This window comes from Anomaloglossus baeobatrachus, chromosome 5 (genome assembly GCF_048569485.1).
Source record: "Anomaloglossus baeobatrachus isolate aAnoBae1 chromosome 5, aAnoBae1.hap1, whole genome shotgun sequence".
Taxonomy (NCBI): Eukaryota; Metazoa; Chordata; class Amphibia; order Anura; family Aromobatidae; genus Anomaloglossus; species Anomaloglossus baeobatrachus.
Window position 1 is genome coordinate 545,888,233 of NC_134357.1, and position 20,314 is coordinate 545,908,546.

The window sequence follows — 20,314 nt, forward strand, 5'->3', positions numbered from 1 at the left end:
GAAGTCATTCCCGGGAGTGCTTTGTTTACTTATTGAAACGTATGGCCTTGGAACCTAAAGTGCACCCCTACTTCCATAAATATCTGCATGGAGGACGTGCCATTTCTCTTTTTCTACCATCCTGGTACATGTCCCCATCCTGGTCCCATCCTGGCATATGTCCACATCCTGGTTTACGTCCACAACATGGGCCCATCCTGGTATATGTTCATATCATGGCCCCATTATGGTACATATCCAAATCATTGGCCCATTCTGGTACATACAGTATGAACCCCATCATGCCACACACAGTTAAAAAATAAAAAACAATTATACTCACGTTCCCTCCACTTCAACATATAAGCGGCACAGGGCATGATGTCACTGCCATGGGCGGCCACTTACACCGCCGTCCACTACCGGCATATTTGCTGCTCCCCATGACTGGGATTATGGGCGTGTGCAGCAGTGAATATTCATATTCTTTAATAGCTGCACACGTGATCGCCCAGCTGCTGCAAGAAGCCGGCACTGTGTGATTGCAGTACAGGGACCCAATCTTTGCTGCAGTGCCCTGCACATGAGGTAAGCAACATGCCTCTATCAGGAGAACTATACTATATTTCTAATTGAAGGTATATGCTAATATCATTATTATTACGCCTAATACATACTGAAATAGGTTCTTGGAAATGGGAATAACCTTTTATTACAAAGTTTGACCAGAAAGACTGGACCTTTCTTGTAGGGACAACATGAGCGCATTCAGCAGCACAGAAAAAAGAAAAGGTAGATTCATCCATTAAGATACCAGGAGTTTAAGAAAATAACAGCATCATTACCTTCAGTTTTTTTCTTAGAGGCCCATCATAATATTTTTCTTAAAGTGATTTTCTAACTTCTAGCATCTTATAAATCCAGGGGAAGATGGATCATCCAGGTTGTAAGAGCTATAGAAGAGGGGCTTTCAGTGCCCAAATGAATTTGAATAATTCTGGGTAAAAAACAATGTTGTGATCTAGCGGCAAAATGGTGATCACACAATTATGATATGTCTGGACTACACCACCGATAAAGCAGCCACAGCCGGTGACTGAGAAGAATCTGTGACTTCTCTGCATTATTTAGTGGTTACTACTCACCTGGGTAGTCATATGTAGATTTACTCCGCTCATCACCCCTCACATATGTCTCTGTAGTATTAATATGGGTCAGATCTTCAGCCTGAAAAAAATATTGTAAAAGTCACAGACAGATGGAGAAATCCCATCTATGATCAGCTCTAATCCTGTCATCTCCACCACTCTCATTACATGAAAAAAATATAATACTGGGGGATAAAACAAGACTGAGCACAAGACCTTCACAGCCGTCTACACATCATAGGGAGATTTCATGACACCTTCTCTCCATCTACCTGATGATCCTGAGGAACATCGGGATCTTCTTGTATACAGTCCTGTGGCAAAAGAGGATGGGGACATCTCTCTGGTGTTGTCCTCTTACTGGATAGAACTGGAGGAGACACATACAGGGACTGAATTCATTCCTTACATACAGATAATTATAGGCCGTGTGTATTTAGTCCTGTCTATTACCTGGTGATGTGAGGGGTCGGGGAACCTCCATCATGACCTCCTTGTACAGATCTTTGTGTCCTTCTAAATACTCCCACTCTTCCATGGAGAAATAGACGGTGACGTCCTGACACCTTATAGGAACCTGACACATACAATGATACCGTCATCCCCTGATCCCTTCATAGCGTTACTGTATGATGTCCCAGCATTCCCAGCAGTGTCACCTCTCCAGTCAGCAGCTCAATCATCTTGTAGATGAGTTCTAGGATCTTCTGGTCATTGATGTCCTCATGTATCGGGGGGTGAGGTGGAGGCCCTGTGATTGGGCTCAGGGGTCTTCCCCATCCCTCAGACACAGGGGCCTGACAGCGCTCACTAGAGGTCTTCTTCACTACTGTGTAATCCTGGTTATGGAGAGACACAGTAATAAATCTCACTACAGACATTTTCAGAGTCCTCACCTCTCCAGTTCTGTGCATCTGTTATTCCCATAGATAAGATTGATGTAATGTGATGTCATCAGAATCTCTCACCTCTCCAGTAAGCCGGAAGAGGATCTCTAGGGTGAGGTGTAATATCCTCTCTGCCATCTTGTCCTTGTCCATATCTATCCTTGAGAAGTAAAATCAGAAAAGTTCTCTAAATATAGAAGATTTCCAATGAGAGGATCCGATATTGTAAGGACCTGAATGGGTAAAAGATGAGCAGATGAAAAATCATAAAGAATCCGGTGTAATAATACAATTACTGGAGATAATAAGGGGAAACATATCAGGAGAGAAAAAGTATAGATGATGTATTCCCTCTTTGCTTGTACAGACTGGAACATAAGCTGAATTGCTGACTAAAGACATCTCCTCCCAATGACTGGCTATGTTACGTATAAGGCTACTTTCACACTTGCATTGAACGGCATCTGTTGCATTTTGTTGTGCGACGGATGCAACGGATGTGTTGCATTTAGTGGCACAATGGATGCAACGGATCGTACAAAACAACGCAATTTTTTTTTTTTCTTTCGTTTTACCGGCGGGAGACTATTGTGAACAATCAGCTGATCGCTCACAGAAGCCGGTCGCTGGGTGATCAGCTGATCGATCACAGCAGCCGGTCGCCGGGTGATCAGCTGATCATTCGGCCGCCGAGACTGTGTGAGGGGGGCGGAGTGCGGGGGGCAGAGTGCAGGGTGGGTGGAGCCGAGCGGGACCATGGCGCTGAGGACGTCAGTGCAGCGAGGAATGCAAGGCTGGGGACAGGCGAGTGTGTGTGTGTGCGCGTGCGTGTCTACATGTGGAGTGAAGTGCGGGAGGGGGCGGAGTCGAGCAGGGAAGTGTCGGGCTCCCTGCACACGTAATCAGGGTAAATATGGCAACTAGGCAAAGCGCATTGCTTAGTAACCCGATGTTTACCCTGGTTACGTGTGCAGGGAGCCAGAGAGAACATGCGCAGCGAAATCCTACGGATTGCTCTGCTCAAAAAAAATGTTACATGCAGCGTTCCCTCTGCCCAACGCAGCGTCAAAATAACGACGCTGCGTTGTGCAGCGGATGCAACGCAAGACCATCCATTGCTATCCGTAGCTAATAGAAGTCTATGAGGAATATAACGGTTTCCTGCAACGGTTACCGTAATTCCTCAAGGCTGCGGATAGCAACGGAAACCATCCAACACAAGTGTGAAAGTAGCCTTATCCTGCTCTACTGTAAGACATTTTAAAAACTATTCAATAAAGAAACTTTTTATTGAAAATGAGAACTTCAACCTAAGTTTTTTTTTTACCTTGGATTTCTGTTACCCAGCCTACGGGTGGTTGAGGATAGGATGGACATTGTGCAGTGAGCATATCTACAAGTGTATCTCAAAAAATTAGAATATCATCAAAAAGTTAATTTATTTCAGTAATTTATTACAAAAAGTGAAACACATTATATAGAGTCATTACACACAGAAGGATCTATTTCAAGTGTTTATTTCTGTAGATGTTGATGATTATGGTTTACAGCCAATGAAAACCCAAAAGCCATAGCTCAGAAAATTAGAATATTATATAAGATGAACTGGAAAATTGATTTTAAATAGAAATGTTGGCGCCTACTGACAAGTCTGTACAGTAAATGCACTCAATACTTAGTCGTGGCTCCTTTAGCATAAATTACTGCAACAATGCAGCATGGCATGGAGGCAATCAGCCTGTGGCTGGTTATGGAAGCCCAGGTTGCTTTGATAGCAGCCTTCAGCTCATCTGCATTGTTGAGTCTGGTGTCTCATCTTCCTCTTGACAATATTTCATAGATTCTCTATGGGGTTTAGGTCAGGTGAGTTTGCTGGCCAATCAACCACAGTGATACTGTGGTTATTAAACCAGGTATTGGTACTTTTGGCAGTGTGGACAGGTGCCAAGTATGGCTGGAAAATTAAATTTCGATCTCCATAAAGCTTGTTGGCAGAAGGCAGCGTGAAGTGCTCTAAAATTTCCTGGTAGACAGCTGCGTTGACTTTGGTCTTAATAAAACACAGTGGACCTACACCAGCAGATGACATGGCTCCCCGAAACCATCACTGATTGTGGAAACTTCACACTAGACCTCAAGCAGCTTGAATTGTGGCCTCTCCACTCTTCCTCAAGACTCTGGGACCTTGATTTCCAAAATAAGTGCAAAATTTACTTTAATCTGAAAACAACACCTTGGACCACTGAGCAACAGTCCAGTTCCTTTTCTCATTGCCCAGGTAAGACGCTTTTGGCGTTGTCTATTAGTCATGAGTGGCTTGAAACAAGGAATGCGACAGTTTCAGCCCATGTCTTGGATACGTCTGTGTGTTGTGGCTCTTGAAGCACTGACTCCAGCAGCAGTCTACTTCTTGTGAATCTACCTCAAATTTTTGAATGGCCTTTTCTTAATAATCTTATCAAGGCTGCGGTTATCCCGGTTGCTTGGGCACCTTTTTCTACCACACTTTTTCCTTCCACTCAACCCTCCATTAACACAGCCAGCTTCTTTAGCAATGACCTTTTTTGGTTTACCCTCCTTATGGAGTAAAGCAGTTTTTTGTCAATACAAAAACATAAAAAATACCTATAAAAATCACTAATAAACATAATACGTTACAGGGTGTCTACATGTTAGACAAAATAAAAAACCCTCGGTATCATAACAGCACAAAACAAAACCAAAAAAGGATCGAGATGTGGTTCAAATTATAATTTTATTAACAAATATTTGATATTCTAAGGAACAGAATAAGGGAAAATGACACCAACAAAAAGTAATCCAGAAAGGGTGTGTGTGGAAATTTAATGTTCACAAGAAATCAAGCTGCAAAATGTGTGCAAAAAATAACAAAAAATTGTTTTTTAAAAAACCCACAAAGTGCAATAAAGTGCATATGAAATTCAATATTGGGAGATTGCAATCTAATAAATAGATTTAAAATCATGCAAAAATAATTTTTATAAATAAATTTAAATTATTGCACTAATTCACTGATGTAAAAATATTGCACCAATTTTTTTTTTAAATTGCACTAATTAATCTATAATGCAGGGGCCTATAACATCTCAGTGACTCAAAAGGGTAATACACCATAAAGCCACCATACGTGCATGTAATTGATCCCTATGCAAGATTTTTTTTTTTTTTTTATTTTCAAGGGTTCCTTCTACCTGCAGCTCCAGGGAACTGCTATAGGGGCTTCTTTTGCGCCCTCATATGCAAACTTGTTCCTGGGGCTGTGCGAGAGGGACCTATTTTTATCTGATCATGTGCCATTGATGGACTGGGTCCTACTATAGACTCGGTTCATCGATTATGTATTTTTGTTGTGGCAGGGCAGCATTGATGAACTCCATGAGTTTATGTCAACTCTTAATCAAAATTACTATAATATACATCTAACTTATCGATATGATCTCTGTAATATGGATTTTCTGGGCATCAATATTAAGAAGGATTCCTCAAATATGTTACAAACTGACATATTTAGAAAAGCTACTTCAGTTAATATGCTTTTGCATTCAACATTGTCACATCCGGCCCTACTTATTAGATCAATTCCTGTGGGGCAATTTCTGCGTTTGAAGAGATTGTGTTCACCTGAGCAGGATTTTGAGACACAGTCTCGGGATCTTATTAGTAGATTTAAAAAACGTGGCTTGTTGTGATCCGGTAACTGTGAAAGATTACATAAAAATCCCATTAGTAGAAAAACACCAAAAAAAGACAAGAGTAGTTGGAACCTGAGCTGACAGCAATCCCCTAACTATCAGACCACACTAGAAGTAGCCATGGAGCGTTCCTAAACTCCTAGACACCACGGAAAATCTTACTTGACTCAGAAAAGTTCCCAAAGGACTAGCCAGCCCCCGACATATAAAGATTACGTTGATGTAGGAAAACACGATACACAGATAGAAAAAATAGATTTAGCAAAGGCGAGGCCCGACTACCTAGATACAAAGGAAAGAAAAGGAAACTGATTGCGGTCAGTACAACACCCTGCAGAAAAATACAAATTTCCTGATAGTAAAAATGACCCTGAAGGTCGAACGACCTCACCTCCACTATATCAGGTACTCTTGTAAATAATGGGAGAACAAAATACCAAAAAGAACACAAAAATACAAAAGTGGAAATAATCAAGTTCGACACGGAGAATCTCCCTTTTCTTGCAGAAGAGCTAGCAAAGGGGGAACCCCCATGCTCACCAAACTAGAAAAGCAAATCTTAACCTGCAAGAAAACAAATTCCAAACAAAACAAAAAGAAAAACAAGCACCATAAGGTGTAAACCAGGAAGCAAAGCAAAAAGCTAGCAAACTTATCTGCAGAGGTGTTGCACAGGAAAACAGGGAAGGACAAAACTCCAAGCCAGGTTCAGAGACTGAGGAAAATTCAACTATCACCAGCACTAGCAAGGCAAAAAAATGCTCTGCTATATACACCAGGCTTGTCTGCAATAGGACTTCCTTAATTCCTAATTAACACCGACACCTGTCTGAGTCACAGGCTCAGACTCAGCTTCACTACCGTTGATGGCCACCAGAGGGAGCTCCAAAACAGCACCCACACAGACGACATTCACAACAGTGGCTATAGCCATAGAAGTATTAAGAAGGCCTATCGTAGCGCTAAACAGACAGCTAGGCATTATCGTCTTCATATTTCACCTAAACCAAATCCATCGGATCAAGTACGTTTTATAACTAATTTTCATGCTCATACTTCTCTAATGAAAAAATGTCTTTTGAAATTTTGGCAAATTTTGATGGCAGATTCGGATTTGAATCAGTATCTTCCCAAGTCTTCTAGTATTACCTTCAGACAGTCCAAAAACATCAAGGATCTACTGGTGAGCAGCCATTATAGTGAACAGACGACAACTTTTTTGGATAATTTTCGACCACACCCTGGTTGTAAACTGTGTGGAAATTGCATTGCTTGCCCGACTATTGAGAGATCACATTCATTTACAAGCTCTAATGGATCAGAAACATTTATGATCTTAAATACAATTATTTGCAATACAAGGGCAGTTGTTTATTATCCAACATGTCCCTGTCCTATGATCTATGTTGGTCTAAAAACCAGACAACTTAAAGTGAGGGTTCGTGAGCATGTCAATGGCATTTCAGCAGCTAGGTTGGAAAACAATATTGCTTTATTGAAGACCATACCGAGACACTTTAAAAGCCATCATAATTGTGACGCCTCCTTGTTAAAAGTCGGTGGAATTGATATGATTTGTCCCTCAGTACGTGGTGGTAAGATTAGCCAGTAGTTGGGCCAATTAGAGACAAGGTGGATTTGAAAATTAAATACTGTCCAACCAAATGGCTTGAATGAACACAACGGCTTTGTTCCATTCCTCTAACTAACTTTTAGTCTTTCAGCTTTTGTTTTTAGTGTAATGGTTTTTATTATATTTTAATTCTTTATTCTATATGTTTTATCTAGTTTGTGGTTGCCTTTTGGGCTTGGCGTTCAGCGTGGTGAACACTTGACTCTAATTTCAGGTATAATTCTTTGCTCATTAATTGTTATATTTATGGCCCTTTTTTCTTGCATAGGGATCAGTTACATGCACGTATGGTGGTTTTATGGTGCATTACCGTGTATTATATTGGGTCACTAGGATGATATGGGCCCCTTGACTGTGCAATATAGCCCTGATCTTGCTGCTATATACCTCCTTCTGTGCAATAGTATCTTCTATGTGCAATAGGATTTGTGCAATATTCTCCAATGGTGCAATATTGATTCATTTTTTATGTGCAATTTGCCAAAAACTTTGCTGTTATTTATTCTTATTGGTGCTGTATTTATCTATGTAAAAGGCCCTCTATCTCCTGCATTATAGATCAATTGGTGCAATTTAAAAAAAAAGTTGGTGCAATATTTTTACATTAGTGAATTAGTGCAATAATTTAAATTTATAAAAATTATTTTTGCATGATTTTTTTTTTCCAAACATTTTTATTGATTTTCCAAATTTTATAAAAACCATAACAAAATGAGTATGATTAAAAGGGAAGGACAATCAATTGACAGAGTATGGTATAGAAGAAGAAAAAAAGGGGTACAACCCCCTCTTGCTAGTCCAGATTATTCTTCCATAAAAAAATGACATGTAATGAAACCGAACTAGAAAGTCAAAATAAACCACATGTAATATAGTCCCTTAAACCCCTGTGTCATTCTCTAGTGGTTCCAAAATCAACGATGTGTCTTACTTCCTTGACGTCTCGCCTCCTCCTTCCTCTCGAGCCCCCACTAAGTGAGCCTCAGGTTGCCCAAGCTATCCTGGATTTCATTCAGGAGATACCACTCTGTTTGTATGAAATGTGTCACCAAATTATTTATTTCTACCCGTGTGAAGTGGTGTTTAATAAAATTTTTCCATCTCCCAAAGAACGTGGCTGTCTTTTGATCCTTATCCCTTTCGGCTTCCAATTTTTCCAACTTCAGAAGAGCATGTAATTCCCCAATAACCTCCTTTGTAGATGGACCCTCCCTCTGTATCCAGTGTCTTAAGATACACCTTTTAGCTATCATGGCCAAGTCATGTATGATTGCAAATGTCCTTTTATCCCGAGTATTTGATCCCCCTTTGACTCCACCCTCAAAGAAATGGAAAATCCACACCATTAATTCCGGTCTGCAATATATCCCCCATGTTGTTTGGGCCAACATTCTTACTCGATTCCATAACCTCTGCACTTCCTTACATTCCCAGAGTCCATGTAGCATATCTGTTTTCTCTGCTTGACATTTTGGACAACGTGCGTCTCTACCCGGAATATTGAAACCTACAATAGCCCTATGTAAAATCCTAAACTGGGTGTCTCTCCAACCCTCGTTGGTGATGTGTTTCCGCATTTGGACCCACCCTTTCAATATATTTCCCACCACTTCTTGGCCTTTCAGTTGTTCCTCCCATGCTAATAAGGTACGACTATCCTCCCGAGATATTAATACCTCCCTAAGTGTTCGGTAAATTTGGGAAACATTTACATTTGTAACCTCACATTCCAGGAGCTCATCAATCGGACTTTTGTTCAGTTCCCTTCCAATCTCGCCAAGATCTCTGATTACTCCAAACTTCAATTGCTCATACTGGATAATGTGAATGTTATTGAGGTCATATTTATCGACCACTTCCCTTCCTGTCATCCACCGTCTCTCCTCCACATTCATAACATTTTGCATTCTCTTGATGCCCTTCTCTTTCCATCCCAGAAATAACTTGTTGTCTCTTCCCTGAGGGAAATTTGGGGATGCCCAGGGATTTAAATACTTAGACACCTTCCAGGAAAGTCCCAGTTTCTTTCTAACTAGTCTCCAAGTTAACATGGACTCTCGGAATATGATTGAGTTTCTTATGTGACCCTCAGTTCTAGACAATGGGGCGTGGAGAATGGACTTCAGGTCCCATGGTGTTGCGTATTTGTTCTCCATGTCATGATCTGAGTGTCTACTTGTTCCTCTCAACCAGTCGATCACGTGTCTCATAATACACACCAGGTTATACCCCCTAACGTCCGGAAAATTGATTCCTCCCTCCTCCACTGGCTTCACCAATGTGCGTAATTTTATTCTGGGTTTCCTTCCCCTCCACACAAAATCCGCATATGCTGCGTTGAGTCTGTTAACATCTTTTAGTTTTAATAGTAGCGGAATTGTCTGAAAGGGATACAGCAGCCTAGGAAAGCTCATCATTTTTATCAAGAGGCATCTTGCCAGCAATGGTAAGGGTAAGCCTTTCCATCCCCTTAGTTGTGTTATGATTTTTCTGATCAGCGGGCCATAATTCATTTTATAAATTGTTTCCGCCATTCTCCCTCTATGCACTCCCAGGTATTTGATTGATGTCTGTGCTATAGGGATCCCACATATACAACCATCTCTCAGATTTCTCCCAACACTCCCGTGACCTCCCCTCAAGAACAACATCTCGCACTTCTTTTTGTTTAACTTAAAGCCCGAGAATGATCCAAATTTTTCAATCATGTCAAGGGTTTGGGGTAAGTCCATGCCTGGGTTTCCCATATACAGTATCACATCATCAGCGAAAAGCGCTATCTTCATTTCTGCCCCCCTTATTTTGATCCCTTTGAAGATGTTAGGACCCTGGAGAACTCTAGATAATGGCTCATTTGCCAGGTTAAATAGTAGGGGGGATAGCGGGCAGCCCTGCCACGTCCCCTTCATCAGGGGGAACACTGCCGACAGGAAGCCCGGGGTATGTATCCTTGCTCTCGAATTGGCATATAAATTTCTGATGTAAAGTCTCATTTTACCGGAAATTCCTATGGCCTCCATCACCTTATCTAGCCAGTTCCAATTAACATTATCGAACGCTTTCTTGGCATCGAGTGTAACTACAGCAGGTTTTGCCCCTCCCTCGGTACGCCCCAATCTAACCGCATCTACCACTAAGATCGTCTTCCTGATGTTGGTAACCGCATTTCTACCTTTGATAAACCCTACCTGATGTTCGGAGATTATCCTAGGCAAAATCAGTGCTAGTCTATCGGCCATGATTTTGGACATTATTTTTAAATCCTGATTAATGAGCGATATGGGTCTGTAACTAGAGGGATTATCTAGGCCTTTGTTGCCCTTCGGGAGTAATTTAATGTATGCTATGTTGGCATTTCTAGGGATTTCTGTTCCTCCCAGGATTGCATTAAAAACTGAGGTTAAGTCTGGTGCAATCAGATCCCTAAGTGCTTTATAAAATTCGCTATTAAAACCGTCAGGTCCTGGCGCTTTATTGGTGTTAAGCTCCCCGATTGTTCTTCTTACCTCCTCCACTGAATTGTCCGCATTTAGGGCTCCCAGCTCTTCCTCCGTTAAGCTAGGCATTTGAGCTTGTCTTAACCAATCATCCTCGTCAGTGAAATCATTGTTTCCTGACCCATATAGCTTTCTATAATATTCCCCCAGCACCTTGTTTACCACCCCCCCCCTTTGTTTTCATTTTGGAGATTACCGTTGTTTTTCTGCTACCCCTTGCCAAATTTGCCAACATTCTCCCTGCCTTATTGCCGAGTCTATGAAGATCAGCTTCCTTGTGAGACCAAAAGAGTTGTTCCTTTTTTTGGCCCACTCGTCAAAGCCCCTCTTTCCAACCATCTGTCCCTTGCCAAACTAGACCTATCTACCAGATAATTTGTATATGCTAGCTGCACTGCTTCACTATGGGAGTTATATTTCTCGTTCGTCCTCCGTTTGATCATGGCTGCATATCCCACCAAACGTCCCCTCAGAACCGCTTTTGCCATTTCCCAGAATAATACTGGAGTCTCCCTGTGTTCCTTGTTGTCCTCTGTGAACTCTTCCCACCACTCTCGCAGTATCTTGTGAAAATTATCCTGTCTGAGGAGGAACGACGGGAATCTCCATATAATGCCAGAACCTCTCCTGAAATTCTCTCTGATGTCCACTCTCACCGGACTGTGATCAGAGATCACCATATTCTCAATCACGCAGTTTTTTGCTTCATTCACAAGATCCCAAGACATCCAAATCTGATCTATGCGCGGCCAACTGTCATGTGGGTAGGAGAAGTGTGTATATTCCCTATCGTGTGGGTGGGTTAGCCTCCATATATCTTTTAGCCCTATATCTTCTAATGGTACATCCCTGTTTACCATTCTCTTGTCCCCGGGAGCCTTCTCCCCTACCCCCTCCCCTCTCCTTCTGTCTTCAGCCGAGTTCGGTACTGTGTTGAAGTCTCCCGCCACTATGATGTTGGGTGCCTCACCTGATAGTATGATAGCTTTCATATTATTAAGAAACGTGATCTGATGCAAGTTTGGACCATATACATTGTAAATACTGAGTGTGCCCGCTAGACTAGTAATTGTTAGATGTTGCCACCTTCCCTGATCATCCTCCTCATGAGCCACTACTTCATGGCTGAGCTGTTTATCAAAATCAATGTGCCCGCCTTCCTACTTTGCGCCGGTGCCCCATAAACTGAACCTGCCCAGAATTTCTTCATGCGAAAAAAATCCTCCCTCCCCAAATGGGTTTCTTGTAGTAGAGCAATATCGGTTTTTAATCTTTTCACGTGCCTTAGAATCATTGCTCGCTTGTTGGGTGATCTTAGGCCCTTAACGTTCCACGTTGTTAATTGTACCATTTTTGCCTAAGTAGACCACTCTTACCATTTCCATCCCTCAAGACCCCAGCATCAGTGGGGACGGCTAACTCTAAGCTCACAGATGGCTCCTCTAGAATGACACTTCATTTCCCCAACTTATAAATATAACCCAAAACAACAAAGAAAAAACAAATAACGGACAATTATGCAACATGTCCCTTTTGAGGGAGTGTCGGCGCTTTTCGCCATGTTAGTGACTTCCTCTTTTCCTAACCAACATATGAAGCTCCCTAGTCACCCCCCATAACAAATATATCCTGTATTTTATCCACTGCATAACATGCATTGACCGCAAATACTATGTCAGTATTAATGCAATATGGTAAATATGGAAAAACCTTAGTGAGATATTAACAATCGGGTCAGTCTTGAAATTGGGGCACTGTCCAGCTGAGTGGACCCGATCTGCTATGCATGCATCTAGTAAGCAATCCAGAGAGAAAAAAAAGAGAGGGGGGGGTACGAGCAAAGAAGAGAAGAAAAAAAGTTTAGTGGGACCTCCTTCCCTCCTCCTCGTGGCATCTCTCCCCTCTTATCTTAATGCAATAACATCAGCGTCTTTATTTTTTTGAAGAAAACAAAAAAGAGAAACAAAAACAGGATGAACCCACTCACAAATCATGTGTCCGGATTCTTCTCCGGTCACTGGTCCCTGAGACCCGAGCTAGGACTGTGCTGCTGGATAGGACTTAGTCTCCTCTCTCCTCCGACCTCACTTTGTACTTGCCCTCTGTGTTCTTCCTTCTCTCTTCCCAAGCTTGTGGGGTATCCTCCTCCATTGGTGCCTCCTCCGCTGGATCCTCTGTCCTGTCCTCCCGTCCGGTTCTTGTCGTGCTCTGACATCAGGGTGTTTTCCGCTTCCTTGTGATCTTTATAGTATGAGAATGAGCCATTAGGGTTTCTGACTTTTAGTATAGCTGGGTAGAGCAGCTGGCATTTTACTCTTTTGTTGTACAAGAATGTGCATATTTTACTGAATTCCTTCCTTCTCTTAGAAACATCAGCAGAGTAGTCTCCGAAGATTAGCAGTCTGTTGCCTTGGTATTGTAATGGGCGTTTTCAGTCCCTGAAAGCCCTCAGTATTTCCTCTTTGTGTTTGTAGTCGAGATATTTGACTATCACCTGTCTGGCTCTTGGTGCGGGTTTATTACTTGAATTTTGTCCATCCCCTTTGTTCACCTCCTGTTGCCTCAGTGGTCCCTCAATGTGGGCCCTCTCCACTCTAAACTTTGCTTTTATGCCCAGGGCCTGTGGTAGCTCCTGCTCACATATGCTGTCTAGCTGTCCCACAGATACCAATTCTGGCAGCCCCACAATACGCAGGTTGTTGTGTCTTGATCTGTTTTCTAGATCTTCTGCCTTGTCTCTTAAATATTCATTGGATTTCACTAAATTTGCAATTTGCTCCTGCATGCTCTGGATTACATTCTCAGAATCAGAAATTCTCTGTTCTGTGTCTGTTAGTCTATTAGCGTGGTCGTTTAACTGCTTTTGTATATTGGCACTGCAGGTGGTGCTGTTGCCTTAGATTTTCTTGTCTGTGCTGATCCTCTGTCTCCTCCCAGTAATTTTCCAGATTGGAATAGCTTTGTGCTTGCACGTTTTTTGTTTCCTTTAAAAGGGGTATTAATGATTTTATTTAACTTTTGGGAAGCTTGGCCAGATCTGTTCCCCCTACATTGCTGGCCTGCATTTTCCTCCTGCCCTCCTAATCCTCCATGCACCCCTTCAGCTCCACCTTCTTCTTCCTCTGTTTCTCCTTTTATGTCTCCTTCATCCTCCCATTGCGATCCTCCCTCTTCTGACCCCTGCATCCACTTCTCTGCAGCATCAGTGATCTCTGCCTCCTCATTTACATCCTCCATTTCTCTCCCTCTTTGGCCCAGCGTTGCTGTTTCTCTTGCCTTGTTTTCTGGCTCCTCCCCCAGCAGACTTGCCGGCACCATGCTTATCTCCTTCATGCCCTGCAGACATTCAGCGTTGCTGCTCCTCCAGGATCCCTCTCCACTGCTGGCACTCCGTAGCAGGTACCGCTCCATGCCTGCCGTCCTCCTGTTCCCCGCTATGTTACTTGCAATGCGGCCACGTGAACGGGGGAGCTTTATTGTGACTGATTACACGGGGGGTGGCAGGAGCTTCTTCTTTATGCCTCCATCTCAGCCAGGACCGGATCCGGAAGTCCATTTTTGCATGATTTTAAATCTATTTATTACCGTATTTTTCGGACCCTAAGACACACCCTGGTTTTAGAAGAGGAAAATAAAATTTTAAGCAAAAAATGTGGCCAGGACACACTGTTATGGGGCAAGGATCTGCTGCTGACACTGTTATGGGGGTAATGTCCCCAAATTCTCTACTAAAGTACCCCATCCTGGTAATGATCTTCCTGCCTTGTATATGATCCCCATCCTTATATATATGTCCCTCATCATGGTATAGCCCCCATCCTGATAAATACCCCATCCTGATAAATACCGCCATCCTGGTATAGCCTCCATTCTGCTATAGACCCCATCCTTATAAATACATTCATCCTGCTATATACCCCCATCCTGCTATATACCCCTATCCTGCTATATACCCCCATCCTGCTATATGGCCTGTATCCTATGGCACAGAAAAAAATAAACGTTTATACTCACCTTTCCTCACTCCTGCAGCATCGATCATCTTCCTCTCTGTGTCAGCAGCAGCGCCGCTGACCTGTGTGGAGCTGCTCCCCTGCAGCATTGCGATGTCCTCCTGTCTGCCGGCTCACTGTTAAATGTGGAGATCAGGGCGCAAAGGGATGATGTCATCGCTGTGCTCACCGCTCTCTACACACATCAGTGGGTCGGCAGACAGGAGGACATCGCGATGCTGCAGGGAACGGTGACCGGTGAGTATACCGTACTTATTCACCGCCCCCCGCGCTGATGATGATGCGCGGAGGGCAGTGAATATAGCCGCACATGATCACTCCAGGCTGTAGTTTCCAGGGGTGATCACGCAGGCCGGCTGTTTACTATGCGTGCACGGGGGGGGGGGGGGGCATCATCCCACTCACCTGTCACCGCTGGCGGGAGGATGCATATGAAATGAGCGGGCCCACGTGGTTACGGTGAGCGCTGCTACAGCCTGCTCATGCCGCCGATGACCCGCTCCACCGCAGCTCCCTCATTCCCCACAGCCATGCCCTACATTTAGACTAAAAGATGCACCCCCCACTTTCCCCCAACATTTGGGGGGAAAAAAGTGTGTCTTATAGTCTGAAAAATACAGTATATTGCAATGTGACAATATTGAATTTCATATGCACTTTATTGCACTTTGTGTGTTTTTAGAAAAAAAAATGTTTTTGTTATTTTTTGCACAAATTTTGCAGCTTGATTTCTTGTGAGCATTAAATTTCCACACACGTCCTTTCTGGATTACTTTTTGTTGGTATCATTTTCCCTTATTCTGTTCCTTAGAATATCAAATATTTGTTAATAAAATTATATTTTGAACCACATCTCGGTCCTTTTTTAGTTTTGTTTGTCCTCCTTATGGAGTGTCAATGACTGCCTTCTGGACATCTGTCAAGTCAGCAGTCTTCCCCATGATTATGTGACCTACTTAACCAGACTAAGGGACCATTTTAAACGCTTAGGAAGCCTTTGCAGGTGTTTTGTGGTTATTATTCTAATTTTCTGAGATAATGCGTTTTGGGTTTTCATTGGCTGTAAGCCTTATTCATCAACATTAACAGAAATAAACACTTGAAATACTGTATATCACTCTGTTTGTAATGACTCTATATAATATATGCGTTTCACTTTTGGTATTGAATACCTGAATACCTGAAATAAATTAACTTTTTAGTGATATTCTAATTTATTGAGATGCACTTGTATATATTAAAGGATGCAGAGGTCTGTAATTTTTATCGTAGGTACACATCAACTGTGACATACAGAATCTGAAAAAAGAAAATCCCATTATATGATTTTTAAATTATTAATTTGCATTTCATTGCATGAAATAAGTATTTGCTCACCTACCAACCAGCAAGAATTCTGGCTCTCACAGACCTGTTATTTTTTTTCTTTAATGTGTCTTCCTACTCTGCACTTATTACTTGTATTAAATGCACCAGTTTGAAAATATTACCTGTATAAAATACACCTGTCCACACAATCACACTACAACCTCTCCACCATGGCCAAGATTAAAGAGCTGTGTAAGGACACCAGGGACAAAAATTGTAGACCTGCATAAGGCTGGGATGGGCTACAGGACAATAAGGAAGCAGCTTGGTGAGAAGGCAACAACGGTTGTTATTAGAAACTTAATCCCAAAAACAGCATCCTAATTGCGACGTATGGGGGTGGAAACATGATACTTTTGAGGGCACTTTTCTGCAAAGGTAACAGTAAGACTACACAGTATTGAAGGGAGGATGGGTGGGGTCATGTATTGCGAGATTTTGGCCAACAACCTCCTTCCCTCAGTAAGAGCTGTGATGTAGCGACCGGCAATGTTGTGAATGGCCGGTATGTGCCGAAGAGGCGGAGGGCCTCTGCGATCTGAACCTGTAATGTTTCTCTGGGACTTGTAGTTCCATGAGGATTGCAGTATGTATTCAGGGCTGGGTTCATGAGATGGTCAGAGGTGATGGGTGGGACTGACCATCCACATACCTCCCATACATGGGTGTGTCTAATGGGTTTTAATCAGGCTGTGAGTAGGTGGGATGCATCTTGCTGAAAGCACATGGTCAGGAGATCATGTGCATGCTGAGACAGCAATGGGCTGTGAGAGTCCAGGGAGTTGCAGAATCTACTGGGGCTCTGGCCTGACAGCAGGTGCCGTGGAACGGAGCTGGTCCGAGGACCGGGTTAGTGAGCCCAGTGAGAGTCTGCCTGGAGGTCGAGCCTACATAGAAACCTGCAAAGCGACTAACAGGCAACCCTGAGAAAAGGGGATGCGGACTGGCTGATACCAGAGAATGAACTGTATGGACACTCGGCGGTTGAAACCGACAGTGAGACATTATTGTCCTGTGGGGAGAGTGGCTGTGGCCCGTTATACGGCATGGTTTGAGGATCTGAATAAATCACCTAGATTGTTTAAGTGACAAAGTGTTCCTGTGTGCCTCAATCCCGCTACCTGACGCATGGTTCCCCACACAATCGGGACCCACGTTGCCACAGAGCGTTGAAGAAAAGACATGGCTGGGTGCATACTAGCAGGACAATGACCCGAAACACATAGCCAGGGCAACTAAGGAGCAGCTCCGTAAGAAGCATTTCAGGGTCCTGAAGTGGCCTAGCCAGTCTCCAGACCTGAACCCAATAGAAAATCTGTGGAGGAGCTGAAACTCAATGTTGCCCAGTGACAGGGCTGAGGGCAGAAAGGGGCCGAGGACTCAGGGCAGAAAGGGGCCGAGGACTGAGGGCAGAAAAGGGCCGAGGACCGAGCACAGAAAGGGACCGAGGGCAGGAAAGGGGCCGAGGACAGAGGTCAGGAAAGGGGCCGATGACCGAGGGCAGGAAAGGGGATGAGGGCAGAAAGGGGCCGAGGACCGAGGGCAGGAAAGGGGATGAGGGCAGAAGGGGCCGAGGACTGAGGGCAGGAAAGGGGCCGAGGACCGAGGGCAGGAAAAGGGATGAGGGCAGAAAGGGGCCGAGGACTGAGGGCAGAAAGGGGCCGAGGACTGAGGGCAGGAAAGGGGCCGAGGACTGAGGGGCAGGAAAGGGGCCGAGGACTGAGGGCAGGAAAGGGGCCGAGGACCGAGGGCAGAAAGGGGCCGAGGACCGAGGGCAGAAAGGGGCCGAGGACTGAGGGTAGAAAAGGGGCCGAGGACTGAGGGCAGGAAAGGGGCCGAGGACAGAGGGCAGGAAAAGGGATGAGGGCAGAAAGGGGCCGAGGACTGAGGGCAGACGGGTTTCCTCACTTCCGGCCTCTCATAGTTGGGGCGTCTGTATCTATCAGAGGAACAAAAACCTCACGATTCATAGAAATCAGCGAGAGAAAAACCCCAAGAAAGTGTCAGAGCTGAAGGGGTCAATGCCCCCCCCTGCCCCAGTAATGGGGAATCTCCACATACCTCCTCCTGCAGAGCCGCACACTAGATATATGGCTGCTCTGTGCTTCCAGGACCTGTGATGATGTCACATGGAGGGGAGGAGTCAGGGGTCACATGATCAGCTCCTCAGTGTATGCAGACCTCTGCTGTGCTGGGTGTCATGGTGCTGGATGAGGGGACGGTTATGTGTGGGGTCAGGAGGGGTTTACAGTGTGGATGGAGCAGAGCCGTGTGTGTACGAGGTGTGTAGAGCGGAGCCGTGTGTGTACGAGGTGTACGGAGCGGAGCCGTGTGTGTACGAGGTGTACGGAGCGGAGCCGTGTGTGTACGAGGTGTACGGAGCGGGGCCGTGTGTGTAGGAGGTGTACGGAGCGGGGCCGTGTGTGTACGAGGTGTACGGAGCGGAGCCGTGTGTGTACGAGGTGTACGGAGCGGGGCCGTGTGTGTACGAGGTGTACGGAGCAGAGCCGTGTGTGTACGAGGTGTACGGAGCGGGGCCGTGTGTGTACGAGGTGTACGGAGCGGAGCCGTGTGTGTACGAGGTGTACGGAGCAGAGCCGTGTGTGTACGAGGTGTACGGAGCGGAGCCGTGTGTGTAGGAGGTGTACGGAGCGGGGCCGTGTGTGTACGAGGTGTACGGAGCGGGGCCGTGTGTGTACGAGGTGTACGGACGGAGCAGAGCCGTGTGTGTACGAGGTGTACGGAGGTGTACGGAGGGGAGCCGTGTGTGTGTAACGGGGTGCCAGGGGTGCCTCGGGGCTTGTAGTCGTGGCCCCCTATTCTCTCAGGCCAACCCCCGGCTCCGCCGTCACTACTGGGACAGGGGATTGTTCTGTGGGTCAGAGTGTGGTGTAAAAGAGCATACTTTCAGCCGCAGGAAGACTCTTCAGGCAGGGATCAGATAAACCAGACCACATCTTTATTGCACAGAGTTTCACAGACAGCTCAATGCACGGATTTTGTAGCGCACGGTCACAATTCCTGTCCGGGGAAATCTTTCCTTGTTGTCTCCTCTAGTGGGGATGTGCCCGGCTACTCCACTTCACCTAGGCTCCCACTCCGGCTAACACAGACTGGACCCACACCAATACTGCTTCACCCTTGAGGACACTTCTTCTCTTCTTCCCTTCTTTCTTTCTTTCTTTCTGCCCACTCAGCTCCACACTCTGCCCCTGGCTGCTCCTTCTCCCCCATCCCGGAATCAACTGACTTCAACTTCTCTCTCTAAGCTGCCGGCTCCTCCTCTCTCCTGCCCTGTTTCTATGGGGACAGCCGTCCCACCCGGGCTCTAGGGGAAAACCCACTGCACAGTAAAAACATGTTTATTAATAACATCAACAGTAACTACCCCAGAGTGAGGTATCTTCAGGGGGAAACTGCACCTCCTTGTAAGGGGTCTGCCCACCCCTTACATGTGTCTTCTTCACTACTGTGTAATCCTGGTTATCCCGGCAAGGCTCAAACCTGTAAAACACAATTTAGCAGCAAGGCAAACTTTGGATAAAACTTTAAAACCTTCATAAACAAAGTCAACCACTGAGCGCCCAAGTTCTGCGCCCGGAGTCCCTCCTGGGAGCTCCCGGTCTTTGTAGGCAGTGTGTCCGGAGGCCTTCAGCAGGTACTCCCGGTCTTTGCTGGTCTTCTGCCCGGAGGCTTTTACAGCACTCCCGGTCTTAGTAGATAGGAGGACAAACAATAAAGTCTTCCTTAACATCACGGAGGGAGCCCCTGGCTCAGTCCAGCATCAGGCTCCTTCCGGGCTCGGTAACTTAAACATGGTTGCAAACTGTGGAACATTTCCGGCTCTTTAACAACACCGGCCTTCAACACGAACATGTCCATCACCTCCGGTCGTTACGGGTCACTCGGGATGGTAAGCGCGCTGCCATTCGGCCCGCTGAGCCCTCACATAATCGGAAAGGGACTGACCTGGCAAGCGGCGCAGCCTCCGGAACGGTTCGTAGTTGACTGGTGGTTCTGGCGCCTCTGTCTCCGGTTTTGCCTCTTCAACCCCCGACGGGGGTGACGGGGTCGCT

At 45.0% G+C, this 20,314-nt stretch overlaps 1 pseudogene; it reads right to left on the reverse strand.

Annotated features, from left to right (window-relative positions):
• The window catches only part of LOC142312271 (uncharacterized), a 133,856-nt pseudogene that overhangs the window by 53,828 nt on the left and 59,714 nt on the right, over positions 1 to 20,314 (reverse strand).